Below are 25,272 nucleotides of genomic sequence, written 5' to 3'. Positions count from 1 at the left end.
AAATTTCAATTCTTCACATTCAAGTTTAATATTTTACGTATATGAAACCATATGTGTGAAGTCACTTCCTTTAATTCATCTCTCCTCAAAACTCACCTGTACTGTGACGTTTTTGGCACAACACTTAGATCCAGTACCCTACCACAGAGGCAGCCAATGTGGTGGCCTTCAAATGCTGTTGGACTCCAGCTCTCATCATTCCTGGCCATTGTCAATGCTTACTGGGGCTCATGGGTGTTGGGGTCCAACAAGATCTGGAAGGCACCACATTGGCCTGCCCTACCATAACTAAGCATAAGTATTTGTTGTTGTTTAGTCGTTTAGCCGTGTCCGACTCTTCGTGACCCCATGCACCAGAGCACGCCAGGCACTCCTGTCTTCCACTGCCTCCCGCATAAGTATACATATGTGAAATAAACTCATATTTTACCCTCACCTATCTTTGTTTCCATCTTTCTACTTTCTTCTTTTGTCCCTCTGTGTCCAATTTTAGACAGAACAGAGACCTATCCACCTATATTTTAAAGCACCATGCACAATGATTATCAGTATTAATTGTTGTTGTTTAGTCGTTTAGTCGTATCTGACTCTTCATGATCCCATGGACCAGAGCATGCCAGGCACTCCTGTCTTCCACTGCCTCCCACAGTTTGGTCAAACTCATGCTGGTAGCTTCGAGAACACTAACCAACCATCTCGTCCTCTGTCGTCCCCTTCTCCTTGTGCCCTCCATCTTTCCCAACATGAGGGTCTTTTCCAGGGAGTCTTCTCTTCTCATGAGGTGGCCAAAGTATTAGAGCCTCAGCTTCACGATCTGTCCTTCCAGTGAGAACTCAGGGCTGATTTCCTTAAGAATGGATAGGTTTGATCTTCTTGCAGTCCATGGGACTCTCAAGAGTCTCCTCCAGCACCATAATTCAAAAATTCAGTATTCATTACCAGTATTATTAAACAGGCCTTTAGTTAGTTATTGAAGATGACCTTGTCCCAGAATACCAGCTTTTGCCTTTAAATTACAAGAGAGAGAGTGCACCTTACCAATAAATTATATTACAGAATGCATCTAAAACAGCAGTGCATAATCTGTGGCTCTCCAAATATTGTTGCACTCCAAGTCCTATCATCCCCAGCCAGCATGGCCAATGATCAGGATTCATTGGAGTTGGAGTTCAAACTGGTTTCCCATCCACGATCAAAAACATGTTATAATTGCATTGTTGAGAAAATAATGTCTTCTGCTACATAGCCACACAATCTAATTTTGTGTGGCTATGTAGCATGGTGATTGCCATAATCAGTGGAGGAAGGGAACTCCATCTGCATTACCCTTCCTATGTTGGTTCCTGAACTCTTTTCTTGGAATCCTTTAGAAATCGTTCCCATTTCTATTCAGAACACTTGTCAGAAAGATTATCACTTCAAGTGAAGCCCTTAACCCAGTGACTCCACTTCGGAAATAATGTTTATTCATAAAGAGAATAATGAGCAATGTTTATTTATAAGTATGAGGTGGCATGATGAGCTATATTATGCAAATTGTCATCCAGGAAATGTAGCAATATTCTCAGTAAAATGGACAAGAACACCAATTTGTGATCTTCCTCTGCAAATGGGTTCTGCCCTCGGATGGCAGGCAGCAAAATGAAGAGCAAAGTGCTTTACTTGCTAAGCAGAGTGGGCTGGGTGAACATTTATTTGGCTACAGGACCTGGAACCCAAAGAACGCTGCTCCTTCCTTTTGAATTTATGGCCTAATCTAATGCATGCTCATGTTAAAATTAAGTATCATTGGATTAAATGGGACTTACTCCCAAGTTAGTGTGCATAGGATTGCAACTGTTGTTTTTTAGTCGTTTAGTCATGTCCGACTCTTCATGACCCCATGGACCAGAGCACACCAGGCACTCCTGTCCTCCACTGCCTCCCACAGCTTGGCCAAAGTCATGTTGGTGGCTTCGAGAACACTGTCCAACCATCTCGTCTTCTGTCGTTCCAGCTGGCAGTAAATCACACCATTCAAAGTTGGAGTTAATTCTTCATTATCATAAACATAATCTTCACAGACTTGGTTGAGTATTAGGCCTAATTAGCACAGCAGCTCATCCCCGGTAGGTCTTAGTTGCCAATACTGAAAGTCCCCACCTCCCCACAGTCATCTGCGTCCCCTCATCTCCAGGGCTTGTTCCAGCAATCAGAGACTGCACCTGTGTGCAGCCTAGCACTGTTCCACCCCTTTCAGCCCTCTTTTGGTTCTGGTAGACGGGGTGGGTGGGCAGTTGTCACAATACGAAGGGAAAATACCCATGACTCTTCACCAGCCCGACTCATCTCTGCCTCTTGCCCTCTCTCCTCCCACTTGCTTTATTCTGGACTTCTTTCTGCCTCAGAGTCTCCCAGCTCACTAAGTCCCATTATTTCTTCAGCTTCCAACACTTCTTCTTCTCAGTCTTCTTCCTCTTCTCCCTCTGATCACTCATCATTGTCCTGCCACTACTCCCCAGGCTCTGAGCCTTCTTTCCTTGGTGGTTCCTCAGCTGGTTCCTCCCCACATTCCTCTACGTTCAACCAGTCCATGACACCACCATGTGTATAGACCCAATATATACTACTGAGAGGAACAGAACTTTTTGCGTGAGCTGTGAGCCACCTAATCATTGAAAACCTGACATTTAAGTATATTTTTGTGTTTTTTAAAAAAATAATATTTATTAATAATTTCAGAGTTACAGAAAAAAAATAAAAAATAAAAAATAACACTACAATACATAAAAAGAAGAAAAAACGCAAAACATAAAAACCAAAACAACAATACAGCAAAAAAAAATTTAAAAAGGGGGGAAAAGACACAAATCCCATATTACATATCTTTAACTTCCATTTGCTTGTTTCGTTGACCTCCTCACACCTCCCTTTTTGTATTTTAGTTTAGTTAGTTATTTCAGCAAATTCTTTCCATCTTTCTCAATTTTTATTAAATAATTTATCTTAACAATTTAACCTATGAATTAACTTGACAGATCCTTTCCATCTTTCCCCATATTCTGTTATTCAAATTACCTTAATTTATTTAACCTTATCTTACCATAAAATACCTTAAAGCTTGAAACTTAATACTCAGTTATACATAACTCCTGATATCATTTCTACTAGAGTCATATAGTTTCATCCCAACATTTTCCCTAATATTCATTAATTTTAGGCTAATTCCCTAAATAAAAAAAATTCTTTATAAATTTTCTTCCAATCTTCATCCAACGTCTCTTCTTCCTGGTCTCGGGTCGTGTCAGTCCTTACTGTCCATTCCATCTAGTCCATCAACCTGGAAGTCTTATGTCCGAGGCCCTTAGGTCTCTTCCATGTCCCTTCTGCAGATCTTCTTCTTGTTTATACTTGCACTTTTCCTTGTCTTTTGTTGGTCTCTTTCTTAATTTCTTTCCTTTCTCATTGAGGAGTAGGTCTCTGGGGGGTTCCAACCCAAAATTATCTCCGTCTTCCTTCATCAAACCAGCCCATTCCCCACAGTCCCACTCCCCACAGTCATCAATATAATCCAAAAAAATATTTACGAGAATATTTCGAAGTCTCTCCAAAGTTAAGAGCCTCCTCAGCTCCAGACTCCCCCTGGCCCACTCCAACTTCAATCTTCAAAAACAGCGGCTTATACTCCTGTAGGGCCTTGGGCCTCTCCATTTGTATTATTTGAGGTGCAACCGCAGCCTCCTCCATTATCTTCTGCACTTGCCCAATCAATACAGGTTCCTGAGTTGGACCCTGGATGGTTTCTGTATCACTATTCACTATTTGTCCACAGTTATTGGCCACAACAGTCATCAAATCCATTTTCTCATTCATCAAATCCATCTTCTCATGCATCTGTTCCAACAAAGCACTTGTCTTGCATAAAGCAAGCACCAAAACTTCCTTCCAGCTCATATTTAGTCAAGGTCAAAAGGACTAATCTTAATCTCACAGCTGTGGAGTCCTCAAGTAGACTGCAGCAACAATTTAGCAAGCTCCCTCTAGAGGAGACAATTTCTATTTGTATCCATCTTTTTAAGGGAAGTCCAACAAAGGAAAATTACTTTCATTTTTCAGATATTTTGTTTCTTTAGAATGCAAAAGGCAACATTGGAATCAGTTTATTTCTCTTCTTTAGCTATCTTTCAAAGTATTCCATTCACAGTCAATGAACCTCTCCAACAATTTCTGTCTCTGACACCCCGTTCCCAGGTTAGAGACGGTGGAAACTTATCTTTCTTCACTCCCTCTCCTGCAGGCGTTACACAAAGTCCCCCCCCCCCTTTTCTCCTGCTTCCAAGGGGGTTTCAGTAGTTATAAATGAAGGAAATTTAGGCTTTTTTAACGACTTTCCAGGCTTTAGCTTACAAGGTTTTTGCTTCAGTCTATATACAAAAAGCGGAAGGCGGACTTCCTGTTTTGAACCTTCCCGCTTCGATGTCAAATTAAGATATTTCTTGATCCAATTTTCCGTTTCTACTCACGGGTACTTGTTTTAAATCCAATTGTCCACAGGAAAAAGTCAGCGCTCTCCGGCGATGGCTGTGCGGCTTCACTCCGTGAAAGTAGCAGTCAGTTCGCAGCACCATGCCGCTCACCCCACTTCACTCCGGAATCCCAAAAAGGGGTTCCCCGTGAGTAGGGGGCGCTCCTGGTGCCCTGCCAAACCCCACGTTCCCAGGCTTCCTCCGCCTGGGATTTCTAGCGGGTCCCCACCTTTGCCGCGGCGGGAAGACCCAGTTTCCATGGAGCCAGTTCCTCCGGTCGGAGGAACTCCACCATTCGCCGATGGCGCTAACCCAGAAGTCTCATTTAAGTATATTTTTGATGCTGACTAAGGAGAAGGGGGGGGGGGCTTGTTTAGTGAGGGAATAACATGGCCCCAAATCCTTTGAACTTTTTTCTGTTCCTTCTGGTTTACTATTATGCTTTGTGAGATAAGTTTGAAGTAAATAGGACATGGCCTTAATTTAGGAAAGAGAACATCTTTATCTCTGTAATATCTGAATCATAAATTTACCTTAAAAGTGATCTTCACTATCTGTTTGGAGTATGGTTCCTGCTTACAGTTAACAAACAGTTAACTCCTTGGCAAATATGTGAATTCCTACTCTGATCTCTTATTTAACAATTAGGGTCATGATGCTAGCTGTTCTTTACAGATCTTGTGGGAGGTAGCAGCTTGTACCAGGTGACCAATGGCTCATAAGGGGTATATTTTATATTAACTATCAGCTATTCTAATGCCATGATCTATAGAAATAAACTATGTTAAAAGTCTAGACTAGCACCTGTTACATCAGTAAGCATCCATACAGGTATCACAAAATTGATAAGGGGAAATTTAAAGGAAACAAGATAAAGAGTTGAACTGAAAGACAACTTTCACATGGTAGAAAATAAACCACTGGGTCCCCAGAACTTTGAAACTCAGGCTGTTTCAATATTTTCATTAGCAATGCTAAGTGGGCAACAAAAGTAAAATTGTACAAATGCTTTTGTGATAGTGCCAAGAAAGAAGTGGGTTGTCTAAAAGTGTTATGAATACGGAATCAGATTAAATTAAATAGACTAACACCATTTAGTAAAATTGATCTTATGTTTGTGCAAATTGAATGACTAGGCTTTCAATTATATGGGGCTTCTGGAGCTGTCCTTGGGCTCTATTGTTTGACATTTTGCAGCAAGAGCTGTTTTCCACTAAAAAAAGGACTGTATACTTCACAAGACCTTGACCATGATCAACACATGGATAATGAACTCAGACTCATATGTATTTTATAGCCCATTCCTAAGTATGTTTATTAGAAGTAACTGTCATGGTTTTTCAAGGACTGTCCACTTGGAAGCAAATCTCATTGATTTGTTTGGCGTTTACTCCTAGGTAAGTAGATACACAACTACATTGTTAGTCTATCTAATGGCCTACAGTTTTAAAGTAGGATAATATTTAGCTTAAAAACATGTAGCTGGGGATGATGTTACTTCTTCAGTGACAAATCAAGGGTACACATTATGCTTTTTAAAAGAATCACAATGTTAGTATGTTGAAAAGGAATAGAAATTTGAGTCGTCCCTGACTCTGATAGGATTCCCAGCAAGCCAGCTTAAAATACAATGGGAGTGACCTAAATAAATTGGGGCCCCATCCTAATTTGCTAAATTTGACCTAGATTCCAGGTACCTGCAGTGCCAGCTGTCATACTTTGGTACCAGATTCTAGAGTTATTAATATACTCTGAATGTTAAAATCCTAAACATTTTAGTAGATGTCAAAGAAGCATGATGAGAACCCAATGGAAATGGCTTCTCTTTCTGTGTTGCAAACCTAAGGCAGTGGAAGCAAGGTGAAATGTGTGCACTTAATGTTATGAATCAACTGTCAGACAATTACTGTTTTTCTTCTATCTGAACCATTAGAAATAAACAGCGAAAGCCAGCAACTGGTTGCTTAAGACAGGGGCTGTAATTAAAAGTCTGATTCTTTCTGCATGTGTACGCAAGCAAGGAACGTTAATTACTGATTAACAGGGGTTGAGATGAGCTTGGGCACGAGGCGAGACTGCCTTGTCCAGCCCAATACTGTAGAACATTTTTCACCAAGGAAACACGAAGAAGCAAGCTGAATTTGTCCAACTTTCTATAGCATTGGCAACAGAAGGTAGGAATACATTTGGCAAAGTTCTTATAAACTAAGAAGCTGAATAAACGAAAATGCAGGGGCAGGAATTGGGACTAGCAGTAATGGAACAGAGGGAGGACAAATTCTGGGAACTGGTGGCCCAGGGTTTTAATGATGTGAGGTCATCACAGGAAGCCTCAGTTCCTGCCTCTGATTGGGTTAAATCTTTCTCCAATATATTTGGTGGTCAAACTGAGCAACCACATGTCCCAGCAGTGTATAAAGATTTCTGAAACCTGACTGAATGGCAACCATTCTCCTGTAATGACACAAAGGCCCTTATTTCTTGCCTGAAATCAAATAAAGCTCCTGGAGAAGATATGCTCCCACCTTGTGCTCTATAATGAATACATAGAATGATGGATGCCTATCCTGGCTGGCTTATTTACCACCATAAACAACAAGCGCCAAATGCCCTCTGGATGGAAAATGGGTATCATTTTCCTGATTTATAAGAAAATATATAAGAATGATCCACAAAACTGCCAGCCAATTAACATGCTAGATATCGCCTCAAAGCTATTTTCATGGTATCGCCTTCCACATTGTTCATGAAGAACAAGTGGGGTTCAGAGGAGGACACAGTAACATTGAACAGTTTTTTACTCTTCAAGGTGCAAGTAGATAAACAGGTACTGCTCCGGCGGTAAACGGCGTTTCTGTGCGCTGCTCTGGTTCGCCAGAAGCGGCTTAGTCATGCTGGCCACATGACCCGGAAGCTGTACGCCGGCTCCCTCGGCCAACAAAGCGAGATGAGCGCCACAACCCCAGAGTCAGCCACAACTGGACTTAATGGTCAGGGGTCCCTTTACCTTTATACTAAGAACAATAAGCCTTTATGTAGCCTTTATTGACCTTTCTGCTGCATTTGACTCTATTATTTGAAATAGGCTGTGGAAGAAACTTCAGATTGCCAACATCAACTGAAGACTTCTGCTATTGGTCCAAGAACTATACAAGGACACAGAAAATATTAATCTTCTACATTAATGATAGAGTGCCATATTTAGCCAATGCAAACTCACACTTCCAGTAATTAGGAACAGAAAGATACTAATCTTAATGTATGCAGATGATTTAGTGCTCATCTCTCTTTCTGGATAGGGCCTCACTAATCTCTTGGAGGTGTTCAGCATACTGTAAACAGGAAAGCCTATGTATAAATTACTGTAAGAATCAATATTGTGACTTTTGGTAGATACAGTTCTAGGTATAGATGGTGCTTGGATCAGTAAGCTATAGAACAGGCATAGGTAAACTCTGCGCTCCAGATGTTTTGAGACTACAATTCCCATCATCCCTGATCACTGGTCCTGTTAGCTAGGGATGATGGGAGTTGTAGTCCCAAAACAAGAGCCAGTGTGGTGTAGTGGTTAAGAGCGATAGACTCATAATCTGGGGAACGAACCAGGTTCGCGTCTCCGCTCCCCCACATGCAGCTGCTGGGTGACCTTGGGCTAGTCAAACTTCTCTGAAGTCTCTCAGCCCAACTCACCTCACAGAGTGTTTGTTGTGGGGGAGGAAGGGAGAGGAGAATGTTAGCTGCTTTGAGACTCCTTCGGGTAGTGATAAAGCGGGATATCAAATCCAAACACTTCTTCTTCTTCAAAACATCTGGAGGGCCAAGTCTGCCTATGCCTGCTATAGAACAAACTCATTTATTTAGATATCTGGGTGTACTCTTTAATGAATCCTCTCTTGGAAGTGTCATATGGAGGCAGTGAAAGTCAAAGCACAGAAAACCATAGGGGCATTGGTGAAGTTCTATTACAATAAGGAAAGGCCCTGAAGATCTTTGGTAGCAAAATGCTTACTCAAATGTTCTATGGCATTGAAATTTGGGGCTCTGATTCAAACTCCATTTAAGTGCAGTAGCTATATTTTGTACCATCAGGAATGCCAGCGGCTCTTCTTTGTACTGAATCCAGGTGGCCAACAATTAAGGGAAGAGCATACTGTGCTCAGTTAAAGTTTATTTTAAAAATTGCTACTATGCCTATGGAGCATTCACTAGTGTTATGATATATGGAATTGGGTGGTAACCAACTCTGGAAAACAGAGTTGGCTGATTCTTGGTCAATTTTGTGTGGCACCCATGTGTGTGTGTAAAACTTTTTTTTTTTTTTGACTCACTGTTACATCAGTCTGCAGAGCATCAAGGTTCTTAGGCAAAAGTCTCTCACTTCACCCACTACCTAGAGATGCTATTCTGCAAAGCCTTCTGCATTTAGAAGGATGGCTGGGCCTGATCCTTCAAAACCACTAAGTCTAATCCCTAGCATATTTGCTTCTCACTGCAGGAAACAAAACAAAACAATCCTTTCCCATATCTGAGTTACAGTCTGATGCTCTTGAGATTCATTTGTACAATAGGAAAACTTTGAGAATCTGTCCCGCAAAACTGTCAAATGTTAGGGAAATCAAACCTATTGCACAGCAGCACATTATATCTGTGAATTTTATTTTCATTGCCATCAGGTAATACACTTTTGATCAAATAAGACAGACGAGGGCCTTCCAAGGAAACTCAGAAGTGGTACTGGTAGATAGCTATGTGCTCTCCCTACCATATGTTCTCCAACAGGTAGGGGATGCTGACAGATAGATGACAGCTCTAGGCAACGCACAGGCTGTCAAAATTTCCTTCTGGACAGACTGTGGTGTTCTCACCTATTTATGACAGTTCTGTTAAGCATATTTTAACTTCCATTTTAAGCTGTCTCCTGCAGACTCCATTTTAAGAAGTGGAAAATGTAAGAGTGCAAGTTTACCCCTGACAAAAGAGATAGAGGTTTGTTCCCCTCCTAAATGTCAACATCAGTGGCTGGATTGTTCAGTCAGCAGAGCATGAGACTCTTAATCCCAGGGTTGTGGGTTCAAGCCCCACATTGGGTGAAAGATTCCTGTAATTTAGTGGCTTGGACTAGACGATCCGCATGGCCCCTTCCAACTAACTCTACATTTATATCTATTTACCCACAGATATAATTTGCCTCAATATTTGCCTAAATAATAATATGCACCTCCTTTTTCTCAGTTCCAGTATTTATTTCTTTGAAATCTTTATCTACACTCATGCATAGTCTACTTTGGCGCAGAAAGGACCCCTTTTCATTTTATTTCTTTTACAGAGAAAATGTTGCTAACTCATGGCAGGCACTTAAATACCTATGGCATCTGTCCCTTCCTCTCTGATTCTGGTGAATGACATAGCCACAACATCCAGAACACTAAGGCTTTGGAAATCATGGGGAAAAGAAGGGTTCCCCTCCCAGGGCATTTATGGTTGTTGTGAAGCTGAATAATATAATTTATGTAAGAAAATATATTTTGATCTTGTATTTTTCAAAAGCGTAGGCTTGCCAATGTCACTTTTTTATTTTAATATTTGGGTCCCTGTTCTCTGATAGCTTCAGAAGAGGAACTTCAGCTGTGTTGCAACCACTGTAGTTTGGCCTTCCCTGAGAGCTGGTGACTGGCCCAAGATCACATAGTAAAATTGATGGCTTCCCACCTCACTCTCCACACAAACACACAAAGCATGGTTGGAAGCAGTACCAATAGTCTGCTTCTGTTGTGATCCATGCATAGGCAGATTCAGTGTTGGTGCCGGGCTACTTGGTGCCCTAGGCAAGGCTAAGTACTTGCACACCCACACCCTAAATAGCTAACTTCAGTTTTCAAAAACAGATGTCTTGTAGAAATGATAAACGTCTTCAAAATATAAAAGCAAAATATTACCAGAAATTTATAACAAAAACTAATCTGTCACTTACTTCTAAGTAAATGTGTGTAGGACTTGGTTGTGAAGCTGTTTGTTTGTTTACTTTGACCCTCTTCCAATTTCCCTCCATTAACATTTCCACAGCTGGTCTAATTACCAATGTTGAGTCCACATTTGTGTGTGTGTTTAAAGATCTGTATGGTATACTTAGAAAATTGCTTGCATTTTCATCCATGAATTTCTCCGACACTGAGACTTGATCCATAATTATGGGAGCCATCATCAGCCACATTATTTTAATTCCCCTTTTGCTGGCCTCTTTTTAATTAGGTCTATGTCTAGCCTTTTATACTCTTTTATTCTAAATTCAGCAGTCACGTCCCCCTGCTTTTGTACGTGTTGAGCTGGATTCTATTAAATACCCCATTGATTTTAAAATCCTGACTTTTAACATTTAAAAGTTTATATGCCTTTTGCTCCCTGGTATTTAGCAGAAGTGAGAATGTGAGATTTCCTCTCCCCCCCCTTCCATTAAAGGGCAAGTATTTCTTTTATGGTCCAAATCCCCTGGATTTTGGGAGAACCTATTTCAGCAATGTCCTTCCAGAAGTTACTGGAGAAAAGAATCCCCTTCTAAGTAAAGGCTCCTTCAATGCTCTGCTGCGAGTAAAGCTCGGAAGTCCAGCTCCCAGGGCCTTCTGGTGGTTCCCTCATTGCGAGAAGTGAGGTTACAGGGAACCAGGCAGAGGGCCTTCTCGGTAGTGGCGCCCGCTCTGTGGAACGCCCTCCCATCAGATGTCAAGGAAATAAACAACAATCTGACATTTAGAAGACAGCCCTGTTTAGGGAAGTGTTTAATGTTTGATGTTTTATCACAATTTTAATATTCTGTTGGGAGCTGCCCAGAGTGGCAGGGCATAAATATATTATTATTATTATTATTATTATTATTATTATTATTATTATGCAACCTAGCTAAGGACTTGCAGGGTAGGTTGAATGGCACACATCGCTCTGTCCTCCAACGCTTCAGCACCCCCGGCATCTACCAGCTAGCAGCTGTCTCAGTCTGCCTCATGGTAGCACCCCTCTTTCTTATTCCTTTACAAATGAAAAATATTCTCATTTGCTTAACGCTGACATTATCTAAGGCCCATCTTATGCTTTCATGCAGATGCTGTTTTTTTTTAAAAAATGTATGTCTTTGTTGGCACTCTATACATTAGAGCATTTGTTGTTGTTGTTGTTTAATGAAAAATACTTGCTGCTTGTACATTGGTCCATAGATGCCTGTGCTTATCAGTGCAGGCACTCCTAGGGGTATACAGACACTGCATGAGTATGGGACAACATACAGGGTAAGTGGGATTTAAAAGTTATGCTGACTGTGAGAAGTGCAAACACGGATAAGTGCATTGTGGCTGTCTCCGCAGGGAGTAGGTCATAACATTCAAATCAGCCATCAGCCATACTGATGAGAAACAAAGGATTAGGACGCAAATGCATAAATGGGTAACTTCAAAATTACTAAAGCAAACATCAAGGAGTGAATTAGACTGTTGAGAAGGAAGGGATGGAATTGAAATGTTCAGCAGCAGTCAGGGCTGGATTTAGATGAAGAGAGCCCCTAGGCTACTCCACTTGCGAGGCCCCTTCCCAGCCGCAGGCCTGGGCAGGCCGGGTCTTCCTGTTATATACCTGCTGGGATTGACAAGGTGTCTGACCCTCACTTGAATCTCATAGCTCTCCTGACGAGTGCTTTGGTCTGCCCACCAGATACCAGGCACTCTACTATTCTAATTAGGCCCCAGTGTTTTTGTTACAATCCCCTTCTCAATTAAGTAATCAATTTTAATCTAGAATTTAAATTCTCAAAACTTTCTTATTTGTTAATTTGAGCAAGTAAACTACTGCTCTAACTTCATTACAAACAGTATTTCTACCTGCAACCCACTTGAACAAACCTGCTCCTCTTCCTTTCCCAGCTATTTTGTTGCCATTTGCAACTGTAACTGCCTCTGATTACTTATCATTTAACTCTTGGGGAAAATAATTAGCATCACACGTCATGTGCATGGAAGTTGCAGAACCAATTAACCAACTAGAAGGATTCCTGTTAATAGCACCTGTTTTCCTATAACTTGAGATTGCTGGATAGTTTTGATGAACTGCAAAAGCATTTTTAGTTTTCTTTCTGTTGCCACCCTGAACTTTTCTTTATTAGTACTACTTTGTTTTGTACGATTCCTTGCAAATGAAGGAAAACAACTTTTCTGCTCGTATGTGTTGATAATATAATTTTGGTTACTGAAGACAAACAAGATTGTACAAAAACAAGATTGGATGCAGGCCTGGCCAGGACATAGGCGTCCTGACTGTGATAAAGGTGACCTGTGTGCTTGCTTGATTAACAGCTGTTGGGAACTTCAAGGTCCCTGCTCTCCCTTCTTATGGTCTTTGTACTGGACCTGGAGACTTCAATAGAGAGCATTCCATATCAAGAGGGAGGGCAAGTGGGCACCCAATCAAATGACAGGGCAGGAGCTACATGGAACAGGGCCTTTTCACTGGTGGTGCCCATTGTATGCCTCGCTCTTTCCAGACCTGTTCTCTTTTGGCCTGTATTTTGGAATGTTTCAGGCTGAGCTGAAGCATTCCCTGCTTTCAGAATAGGGATTGCTGTTTGGTAGTACCCAATTGGTTAGCAGTCAGATTCTAGAGCTCCCTATTGGTAGCTCTTAGGTAATTCACAAAATACAGAGTCCATTCATAAAACACAGCGTTCATTCATAAAGCAGTAACATAAATCTCCATTGCTACATATTGAGTGTGTATTTCAGCGGTTGAACATACAGGTTTATGGCCATGCTGTAGTGCTTATGTGACTGTGAATAAAAGGTGGCTGGGCTCATTGTCTCGGGGTTTGGGGGGGGCAGAGGTGACAAAACTGATTTCCAATAAGTGCCCCCTTTATTTCCGTAACAAGTCCTTGAGTCTGTGCTCTGAACAGTAACACCAGGGACCTAGAAGGTGCAGGGCTTGTCAGTCCAACCCTTGCACAGTCTCATCAGGGCTGATCTTAAGGCAATTGGAGGAATTTGGCCAAATTGGGACCCCCCCCCCCCGCTCCAGGGCAATCTAGATGGCTTTTATTTATATCTATAAGATTTTGCAGACTTTGGCTGTGAACTGGGGCCCTACAAAAAAAATATTCAAGTTGTGCCCCACTGCTTCACATTGGGCCCCACTGGCTAGCCCTGAGTCTCATTGTTGCTGGGCCTGAGTTGCCTGCCATTGCATGAAGTCTTGGGTTTGCAATTTTGGGATAGGGGAGACTGCGGCACTGGGGAGCGGGCAGGCTGGCGAGGCCCCCTAGATTTAGAGGCCTAGGCTTCAGCCTGCGTACCATATACATAAATCTGGCACTGGTGGCAGTTTTGCAACTCCTCCCAGCTCACTGTCAGATCAAGTCCCCGGGGAAAAGGAAATGGATGGAATTAGACCATTAATGTCACAGAAAGGACTCAACGGCACCAGAGCCTCAGTGCAGTGAGTTGCCTGAGATCAGTGCAACTGGAGAGGCAATTGAGCTTGGCAATTAGGATTGGCCAGTGAGTTTCTGACAACATGATTTTCAAAAATAGCAATGTAATCAACAATGGGACTGTTGTTTACTATCTTTCTAGAAAACACTGGTGTTCTGATGCATGATGTGTGTCTCCCACAAGAGGTTTGTAGCACTATGGTTGCCGTTCCATTGGAATTCTGTACCAAAAGAGCCTATATAGAAATAATACATTTATCTGGACCCTCCACTCCTATGCCTCCCTAATAGCTTTTGGGTCTGTCCTTCACCTCCCCAGCTTGCCTGCATTTCAATAGCTAAGGATTCTAGGTAGTGCTATTTTTCTAGAAAAAGAGGTGCTGGAACACTTCATGAACACCTTCCTTGTTCTCTTATAATGGCAATGGCACCCAACAGAGAGGTGCCAGAACTGAGTTTTGGCAAGTTCCAGCTGGAAAAAAAGCCCTAATTCTAGGTCAGTGAGAAGTGGGATTCTCACACAAATCCAAGCTTGCATTTTGTAAGGTTATTTAGTAGCAAGAACAGAGGTCTCCATTTGCAAAAATAAAAGAGCCAAATAACTTTATTTATTTATTAGCCCTGTGCTCAGAGAAACACTCACACACTTGGTTAGGCATGGCCATGAAACCTATAAGACAGATTTATTAGGAGCAGGTCTTTCATTATCTAATTACAACACCCAATAATTGCACATCTTCAATAGTCAGGAGCAATTGATTTCCTCTGCCCCCCCCCCCCCCAATCTCTTCAGCACTGCAGAGATCTGTGCCACACATTCAAGTCAGGCACTTATTTATTTATGCATATGGCTTGCGTATCTCAAGGCTAAAGGCATACATTTTTAACAACTGAAATATTCCCAAAGGAAGGAGGATGGGGAAAGGTTCCTTTCTGAACCTCTCCTGCGCTATCCCTTGCTTATCTGCTCATTACCATGACTGAAAATGGATTTGTCAGGAGAAATGTAATTTAAGAAATGGAAACAGGAGGGCATCTTGATAACTTAGCTGCAGTCACACACCTGTTTTTCCCCCCTTGGTTTGTTGAGAATTCATCCCCTCTCCGCTTAGTATCCCCCCTCCTTTCAAAACATGAAGACTCTTGCATGACTAGTCTGAATAAATAGTCATTCATTCCCTTATTTGGACACATTCTGATTCACGACAAAACCAAGGCACCCCTAAGGGAGTTGAACAGTTGAGCAGAACCTCTTCTGGCTCTCAGCACCTTTCAGGGGATCAGCTTTCAGAGCAGTACCAATATACAGAGAAAGAAACACCACACAGCTGACTGGTCCATTGCAATAAACTATTAGGTACAGGAATGTCACCAGGACCTCTTGAATAGCCGTTGTGTTTGTTGTAATTGATTGGTTGATTGGTTAAATTCTATTAAATTCATCTGACAATCACAGGGTGGCTTACAATATAAAAACAAAAAATGCATATGATGATAACAAACAACAACTGTGACTGTGGAGACCAATTCTGAATTCACACATTCTTCCACAGTGGGGACATAGGTTTCCAGGCAGGAGTTGATCACAGTGAGGGTTTGCCAAGCATGTCTTCCTCTTAGCACGTTTCTCCCTTTCGTCCTGAGTTCAAGTGTCTTCAAAGCCCATGACACCTTTGGTAAAGACTGTTCTCCAATTGGAGCGTTCGCAGGCCAGTGTTTCCCAGTTGTCGGTGTTTATACTACATTTTTTTAAGATTTGCCTTGAGAGAGTCTTTGAACCTCTTCTGTTGACCACCAGCATGAAGCTTTCCATTTTTAAATTTGGAATAGAGTAGTTGCTTTAGAATAGTTGCCTATTCCTAGAGGTTACCTGTGCCTAGGTGGCAGAAGTTAGGCTAGTCCTGTCCAGATGATGGCACAGCTGGACGACTAGCTGAAGGCACTCTGCACCAATGAGACCACCTAAGCCTCAAGCAACAGCAGTGGCTCCAGAAGTAAGCAAAACTTCCAATACTTTTTAGTTCAGTTCTTTTCCCTCTTCCCCTTGACTAGCAGAAGCAGCATAAATTATGCAAAATGAGCCTATATATGTAAATATGCTAAATATGCATAATTTAAATTAAAGAATGTGGCTTTTGTTGACATAGAATATAATCACCTTTGGAGAATAATTTGTTTTTAATTTTTTAAGGGTTCAGAACACACAGCTCTGGCCTCAATTGGAGCAGGCATTGGCTGCGATATGTACCTTTCAGTATTGAAATTTGCCTGTCACTTCTGCCTTTAAAGGTATTGGTAGAATTCCAGCCTCAATATAAACAGAGTTCTTTCATTTTAATTTTAAGAGAAGAAGAAATGAAAGGAATAAGGAAAGAAGACAGAGGTCATAGGGATGGGAGAAAAATGAACACTGAGATAAGGAAATGAAGAATGGAAGGCAATTCGGTAGGAAAGGAATTCAGGCAGTGGCAAAAAAAGTTTTTACTCCTACAATGCAATCCAGAGGTATAACAAAATAATGGTGATGAAACTGATTTTTTAAAAAATTGGTGAGAAACAATGCACTTAGATTAATGGCTTCCGATCTAAGAGGTGTCATTGACTTCAGTAATATGTGATGGAAAGACAGAGAAATGAAGGGAAGAATCAAAGGCGAGTATCAGAAGAAAGTGAGAATCAAAAGCAGCAAGGAAGGAAAGAAGGACTCAAAGCAAAGAACTGGAGGAGCCTTTGGAGGACATAAGCCTTTGAAGTCCCAGTATGTTTACTCAGAGCAAAGCCCGTGTGACAGTTGCTGTCTTGTGTATACTGCTCCCGGCGCTCTGGGCCTGTCACTTTGCAAACAGTCCTGTCACCAACTAACACAAAAATAGCATGTGTTGGTCCATCTCCATTCTTCACTTATCATAAAGCCAAATAACTATTTGCAAGCGATAGCTGTCCTCGGTGTTGTTGGTCTGCAGATAATCTGGAAGGTGGCATATGGAAAAGGATGACATTCTCGCCAACCCTGATTTCTTTGTCACGGCGCTATGGCTAAAAGAAAACCTTTCACTGAAAACAGAACTTATTCCTTGACAGTTACTCTTCAGTTTCAGAATCCTTTTTTTCATTAATGGCACAGCTTCTACAATCTTGCTACTACCATGGATTTCATGAGCATCTCATTGTTTGATCCCCAAAGGATAGCTCTTTTTGTGAGACACCTTCTTCCACTTCCCTCGCTTGAAAGTCCAAGAGCTGGAGAAGGGCTATGGAGATAGAGAAGGGGAAGGTGGAAGAGGTGGAAGTAGATGCTCTCATAGCCCTGATAGAACATTTTTTCCTTTTTTAAAAAAATTAATATTTACTGCTATTCCAACGATTTAAACACTACCAAAACAATACAATACAATACATTACAATACAAAAACACTACATAACATTGACACATTAAACACATTAAACACATTAAACTAACAAAACAAAACAAAAACAGTTTAAAATAAATCAAACAATTTCAATATCTTATCTTTCATTCACTTATTTCCATGACCTCCTCACACCTCCCTTTTTGTATTCTACTTCTGTTAATTGTTTCAGCAATTCCTTTCCATCTTCCTCTGTTTTCTATCCTATAATTATCTTAACACATTCTAACCTTATTTTTCCTTTAATACTCTATTAATCTATTTATACTTATTTCCTTATAACATTTCTACTAAAGCCATATAATTTCATTCCAACATTTTTCTAACATTCATTAATTTTACAGTATTTCTGTAAATAGTCTTTAAACTTTTTCCAGTCTTCTTCCACCAACTCTTCTCCCTGGTCTCGGATTCTGCCAGTCATTTCCGCCAATTCCATATAGTCCATCAACTTCATCTGCCATTCTTCCCGGGTGGGTAAATCTTGTGTCTTCCAATACTTCGCGATGAGTATTCTTGCTGCTGTTGTTGCATACATAAAAAAAGTTCTATCCTTCTTTAGCACCAATTGGCCGACCATGCCCAGGAGAAAGGCCTCTGGTTTCTTCAGGAAGGTATATTTAAATACCTTTTTCATTTCATTATAAATCATCTCCCAGTATGTCTTAATCCTTGGGCATGTCCACCAAAGGTGAAAGAATGTGCCTTCAGTCTCATTACATTTCCAACATTTATTGTCGGGCAAATGGTAAGTTTTTGCAAGCTTGACTGGTGTCATGTACCACCTATAAATCATTTTCATTAAATTTTATCTTAAGGCATTACATGCCATGAATTTCACACCTGTGGTCCATAACTGTTCCCAGTCAGCCATCATTATATTATGTCCAACATCTTGTGCCCATTTAATCATAGCTGATTTCACCGTTTCATCCTGAGTGTTCCATTTCAACAGCAAGTTATACATTCTTGACAAATTCTTGATTTTTGGATCTAACAGTTCTGTTTCCAATTTTGATTTTTCCACCTGGAAACCAACTTTTTTGTCCAGATTGTATGCCTCCATTATTTGATAATAATGGAGCCAATCTCACACTTTATTTTTCAATTTTTCAAAGCTCTGCAATTTTAGTCTGTCTCCCTCTTGTTCCAGAATTTCCCAATATTTCGGCCATTTGGCCTCCATATTGAGCTTTTTCTGTGCCTTCGCTTCCATTGGTGACAACCATCTTGGGGTTTTCTTTTCTAGCAAATCTTTATATCTTATCCAGACATTAAACAATGCTTTTCTAATGATATGATTTTTAAACGCTTTATATACTTTTACCTTATTGTACCACAAATATGCATGCCAACCAAATGCATTATTGAAGCCTTCTAGGTCCAACACGTCAGTGTTTTCAAGAAGCAGCCATTCTCTCAGCCAACAAAAAGCAGCTGATTCATAGTAAAGTTTAAGGTCTGGCACATTTTTCCCTTGCCAGGAAGGTATACGGGCAGGTGCATCAACTAGGGCAAGGACTATGGGCAAGGACCACCTGAAAAAATTCAGTGAAGGGTCTGGGCCCACTCAAAGTTCTGTGGCGGCCATGCACGCATGCTGTGGGGTGTGCTTCCATCATCTATGCAAGCTACAGGGTATATGCACGACATCCCAGCATGCCCCGCAACATGTGTGAGTAACATCAGCATGCCCTGAAACATGTCACATGGCACAAGCACACCATGGGACGTGATGACATCATGTGTACTTGGTGCAAGGCATGCACACACAGCATGCTGACATCAAGCAGCCGGGGAGGGGAGGGGAGGGGAGGGGAGGGGAGGCAGCACAGGTGTGTCTGGGAATCCTTGGTGGAGAATGATGTGAATGAATAGCACCAACAGGGACGTTTTCTAATTGTAACTGCCATGCATGGCCCTCAGTCTGCATCCTGACCACAGTGTGTGTGAAAGTCCATAGCCTCAATCCAAAGAAAGGTCCTGTGTGGCACTTCTTAAAAGTTCTCTTAGGCACCCCCTAAGAAAGGCAGGAGGTTTCTGAATACCAGTTGCTGTGAATCACAAGTTGGGAGAATGCTGCTGTATTCAGGTCTTGCTTGTGGGCTTCCCATCTGATTGCCCACAGGATGCTGGACCAGATGGGGCTTGGGTCTGATCCCTAGGGGCTCTTCTTGTGTACTCATTCAGAGAGGATGGGTGATATCTCTACATGTTGTGCTCCTGCTATCTTAAGATACCAATTTTGTGCTGCATGTTTCTTCTGGTTCTATCCTGCAATTCCCCATTTCAGTAGTTTTCAAGCTCCAAAATCCTGGAATTATTCAGAACTTTATAAGGCATCCTTTCCATCCATGATAAGATATAATGGCAGATGAGTATCCCTGGAAGACAATTTGCCCATGTGCACCCCACTTTCCAGAGCAGTATTATTATTATTATTATTAGTAGTAGTAGTAGTAGTAATAGTATTTGTACCCCACCCATCTGGCTGGGTTTCCCCAGCAACTCTGGGTGGCTCACAATAGCAATAATAATAATAATAATAATAATAATAATAATAATAATAATAATGTGATAAAACATCAAACATTAAAAGCTTCCCTAAATAGGGCTGCCTTCAGTTGTCTACTAAAAGCCAGATAGTTGTTTACTTCCTTGACATCTGATGGGAGGGCATTCCACAGGGCGGGTGCCACTACAGAGAAGGTCCCCTGCCTGGTCTATGAGAAGTCTATGAGCAATGGTCAAGGTTTCAAATTCCTTTACTCATGTCAAACATTGGGGATTGAAGGTGCTAACTAATAAATAGAATATTAGTTCTATTTAGAAATATACAAGTGAGGCATATTGGAAACAGACACTCCTACAGCAGGCAGGCAATATGCTCACCTTAGAAAGAGCCCCTGCAATCCCATATTATTTAAAGAGGTTAGCTCTGTGGAGTGTCACCTTTTCTAAAGTACAGTAAATAAGTATTGAATTCCAAAAGCGAAAAAGGGCTTCCCAACAATCCAGAAAAACAACTCTGTGGTTGTGAACAACACATTTGTTGCCCATTCATAGTGATCAAGGTGGCCAAACACATCACCACCGTGAATTGTAGTTTCACTGCCTCCAGAAATCTTGCCTAGACAATAGCTTTGTAAAATGAATTCTTTCTTGAACATTTCTGCCCATAAATCTGAGGTTTTATCACATTAACAAGAGAACATGGGAAGTCTATGGAGTTCATTTATCCATAAATAACATGATCCATAAAGCCTAATTTCTCTTACTATGACAAAAGTGATTGTTAATAAACACTTGTGATCTGATCTGTGCTTTCAGGGATATTTATGCAGATGCTCAGTATGTTGCAAAAAATCTGGTTAGGTTCATTGCAATGTTCATGAATAATACATAGGTTCAGCGAGTGATATTTTTTTAAAAAGCCAGTCAGGAGGAAAATGCCCTGGTCTGGGATGGAACAGTGAGGAAGGCAAAGGGGGAAAGGCTGCCTTAATCCCAATGTACTTTGTCTTTCAAAGGGGGACCCTGAACAACAATACCTGTCCATGACATCTATTGCTATTTGTGGCTGTCAATCCCAGGAGATTGATGATACTGGACGTGGCTGGTGATTTCATCTTCACTCTTCATCGTTCCATTCAGCAAAGCTCTTTGAATTGGACAAACCTGGCAGCTAATCATTGAAAGGCCCTTGGAGCATCAATACTGTCCTGTCATTTGTATTGATGGCAAGTGTTACTGCTTGAAAGTGAAATCAAAGAGGGACAAGGCAGACTGGAGACTTTGGAATGATAAACCTGAGTTAGATTTAAAAAAGATATGAGGTTGGAGAGCCAGGCCTCAACTACCTTGCTTCCACTTTCTCTCCTTCTCCCTCATCCCCTTCTCTCCCTCTCCCTCTCCTTACTCCTTCTACCTGATGCCTGCATCTGAGATGAGTCTGCTTCCCCAGGACCGAATGTACCTTGAAGCCATATTGTTGCATCTTGATTGCATTCAAGCAAGCAATCTAACATCAAGGCTATCAATGGCTACTAGCTAGGATGGACAGAATGGCTACACTCTGCCTCCATGGTCAGAGGCAATATGTTTCTGAATGCCAGTTACTGGAAACCACAGGAGGGGAAAGCTGTTTTGCTCAGGTCCTGCTTGCTGGCTTTCTATGGGCATCTGGTTGTCAACTTTGAGAACAGGATGGTAAACTAGATGGGCCACTAGCCAGATCCACCAAGGCTTTATGCAGTTTGGCACTGAATGGTTGGGTGTCAAAGTCTTCAGTGACTTGGCATGTGAATTTTGAGGTGGTATAAGAAGGAAGAGAGGTCATGTTGTTGTTGTTGTTGTTGTTGTTTAGTCATTTAGTCGTGTCCGACTCTTCGTGACCCCATGGACCAGAACACGCCAGGCACTCCTGTCTTCCACTGCCTCCCACAGTTTGGTCAAAGTTGTCTTTGTCCATGGAGTTTTCTTGGCAGGGATACTGGAGTGGTTCCTGCTCCAGTTGGATCACGTTTGGTCCAAACTCTCCACTATAACCTGTCCATCTTGGGTGCCCTGCTTGGCATAGTTCATAGCTTCTCTGAGTTATTCAAGCCCCTTCGCCACGTCAAGGCAGTGATCCATGAAGGGGAGAGAGGACATAGGTGAGGGTAATTGGCACGGCAGACAGCGAGGAGCCATTTAAAAGAGAAAGAGACTTTGGATACTTGAGAGTGGTAGAGAATGATGACCATAGGTCATGAACAGAGCTGGGGGTGTAAGAAGGCATCATTTTCCATTGCACACTATTTTCATCGCTTGCAGCACTGTCTCCTTTCCACTGCAGTTTGTGTTATACTAAAAAACTATGGTACTCATTGCACTGTCTGTCGGGGGGAAATTACAAAACTTACATTCCAATGCAAAGGAAACACAACACAAAGGGGGGGGGGACACACAATCAATTACAAATCATTTGAGGGCTGGAAGCAGCAACAACAGCAAATAACAAACATATTCACTGGATTGATTTCTATTCCGGACATGGGATAAATAAGCAAACATTGGCCATTTCATATTCTGGTTTGTCAGAATTCTTCGACATCCCTAATGACAGCTGAGAGAGAAGTAGGGAGACACAGGCATGGAGAGATTTGAAGGGAAGCAAGTCCTCCTCATCCCTCCAGGATCCTGAAATGCCATGGAAGTCATTGTAAGAAATGAAGGAGGGGAAACACGTGGTCTGAACAATGAGAGAAGCAAGCAAAAACTTGTGGACCTACCTGTTTCCAAAGAAAAGCTGTCCACTCACAAAATGCAACATATTGCTCAGGGTAAGCAGCCATGATACTGTATAAATGCTCCTTTTATTTGTATTTATTCTATCTCTCCTTTTGGTCTTTTTCTGCTTTGTTTTATAAGCACTCAGCGTACTGCACGGTGTTATAGCACACTATCATTTTTAAACCATTAAATGTTAACTTCATTTTCTTGTATGAATTATGCTCCCCTCTTTTAGGTTTGTAATGAAAAATAAGTACAGGTTATGCAAGCAATAACCTCCGTGTAAGCAGCAGCTATCTTTTTTAAACGGTTTATTATGCCACAGTCTGGTACTCCATTAAATATAGATTACAGACTGTTGAATAAATGAATATCAACGAAGCAGCCCCAGCCTTCTGTACATATCAATGCAAATAATGAATCATGGCATCTCATGAAAATGTATAACAGAGGAGAGCAGGTCAAGAAGTAATTACACATTTGTCTAATCTCATGCTTCTTGCACTCAAAGCAGGCTGAAAATGCATCGCTGGTGAGAAAAAGAAGCAAGAAAGCAAAGGTGCTGCTGACCTCTCTTTGCGGGGAGGAAAGGACTAAAAAAAATGAGCTAGTTCTGCTCATATATTTTTGGTGGGGTGTTGTTGTTTCTTGTAAACTCACATATTTATTTTAGTCACTACAGAAGCAGTTTGCAAGCTGATAGCTCTAGGGATGTGCCATGGGTTCATGTGGACCATGGGTGATAGATATCGAAGGCCGTGTTTAGATTTGAAATGGGAAGTTTATAAAGTTAAAATTGCCAACTCTTTGGCATCAGAAGAATTTCTCAGAAGTCACTAGAAGTTTTAAAAAGCATATTCTCCTGGAAATGCTCTTTCTGAGGGAGCTACACTGGGCACAACCACAATGCTATCATAGACTAAAATACCAGCAAGCATATTACAGAACCTGACTTAGAAGGGAGCACAAAGGCATTTTGGTTAGGTGGCCTTCCAGATTCTGCTTAAATAGATCTTAGGAAGGAAAGTCTATCATCTTCCATAGTAGCCTGCTTCACAGCTCACTTAATGTTTAGCAGAAAGACTCTCCTCCCTGGAAGAGAGGGGAGTGGTTGTGGGCGGGAGCCCGAGCACCGCCCCTAGCAGGGGGCGGTTGCCCCCTGCCTCCACCTCACCTGGCTGGCGCCCACGCCCCCTCTGCAGGCATCCAACCAGGTGCCTCGGAGGGGGCGTGTTCAGCAGCCTTATGCTGCGGTGCCAGCCTCTCCCTGGCCTCATTCTTCGCCGTCGTCTCGTCGCGAGTCACCCACCCTCCACTCCCTTAGAGTTAGGGCTTAGGTCATTGGCCTTGCTATGGACCTTAGGTTGGTCGCCCTGGTTGTCCAGGGGGCCTGGTAGGAGTTTTTCCATTTGGCATTAGGCTTTTTGGTTTTTTCGCCTACCTCGTAGCAATCGTCACAACTTTTGTGGTATTGGTGGGTAGGTTAGGCATTGGAATAATGTGTTGTGGTGTGTCGAAGGGCTAGGTGTGGCCATCGCCTATGCCTTCAATTTTTGGGTATTCCGTTAAAGGAATCTGGCGGTCGTGTGTTCTGTCCGATGCCTGCTTGGCGGGAGGCCATGGCACGACCCTCGGTGACATCAGGGGGGAGCCTATAGTTGGATTAGCATCAACAGGCTCCACCTACTGGTGAATAAACCCACGTGTTTTAGAGATCCAATGCCTAAGCCAATACCTTTTCACTGCTGTAATCAATAAAGTTGTGGCCTTTCCATGCCCATTAACCTTATATCACGTGTCCTTGTGTATTCATTTCACATCGCGGGGGTCAGGTCCTCGAACCACAAATCCCTTTTATCTTATTTGCAGACATTGGTTTGGCTTCCATCCTCAGTCTATGTGACAGCCCATCAAATATTTGAAGATGGCATTCAATGGCCTGATGATGATGGCGATGGTGATGATTAGGAGAAGGATTTTCCCAACCTCTAATGTCCCAGGGTGGGTTACAACATTTTTAAAAGACAGTTTAAGAACTTACAATTAAAAAACACAATTACAAGTGGGGTGTCAAAGGCCAGGGTAAAGAGGTCTGTCTCTAGCCTTCACCAAAAACTGTATAATAACATTTCCATATGCACATTTGTGGGGAGGGAGTTTCACGACAAAGAATGTCCTCTCCCAGGCCACTGCCACCTGAGCTTCTGAGGGCAGCAGAATAACTTAAAAGTCTCTTCTGCCAATCTTAGCACTGGAGAAAGTCTGTAGGAAGGAAATGGTTTTTCAGATATTTGGGACCTAGGCAGTTTAGGGCATTAAACACAAATGTGAGGATATTGAATTGGGCCCAGAAATAAACTGGCAACAAATGAAGTTTTTTTTTAAAAAACCAACAACAAAAAACACCAGTTGATATATGTGATGGAGTCCCAGCCAGTAATCTAGCTGATTCATTTTGAACCAGATGAAGTTTCTGAGTCTTCTTCAAGGGCAGCCTCATGCAGAGCACATTGCAGTAACCCAGTCTGAAAGTTACCAGAGCATGGAACATAGTGGCTAAGTCATTTGGGTGCAAACAGGGAGTAGCTGGCAAACCAGCTGGAGATGAAAAGGCACTCCT

General features: G+C 41.8%; 1 long non-coding RNA gene across 2 annotated transcripts in view; it reads left to right on the top strand.

Annotated features, from left to right (window-relative positions):
- The window catches only part of LOC308479283, a 46,619-nt gene that overhangs the window by 4,106 nt on the left and 17,241 nt on the right, over positions 1 to 25,272 (top strand). The window contains exon 2 of one of the 2 annotated variants that reach the window (XR_013987593.1): positions 22,461 to 22,702. The exons of the other annotated variant lie outside the window; for it this stretch is intronic. This is a non-coding gene — a long non-coding RNA (uncharacterized lncRNA). The remainder of the gene's footprint in view (positions 1 to 22,460; positions 22,703 to 25,272) is intronic. 2 annotated transcript variants of the gene reach the window in all.

This window comes from Podarcis pityusensis, assembly GCF_964106645.2.
Source record: "Podarcis pityusensis genome assembly, chromosome: 1".
NCBI classification, from domain to species: domain Eukaryota; kingdom Metazoa; phylum Chordata; class Lepidosauria; order Squamata; family Lacertidae; genus Podarcis; species Podarcis pityusensis.
The sequence above is the reverse complement of the archived record's forward strand: the minus strand, read 5'-3'. Positions and strand labels throughout refer to the sequence as shown.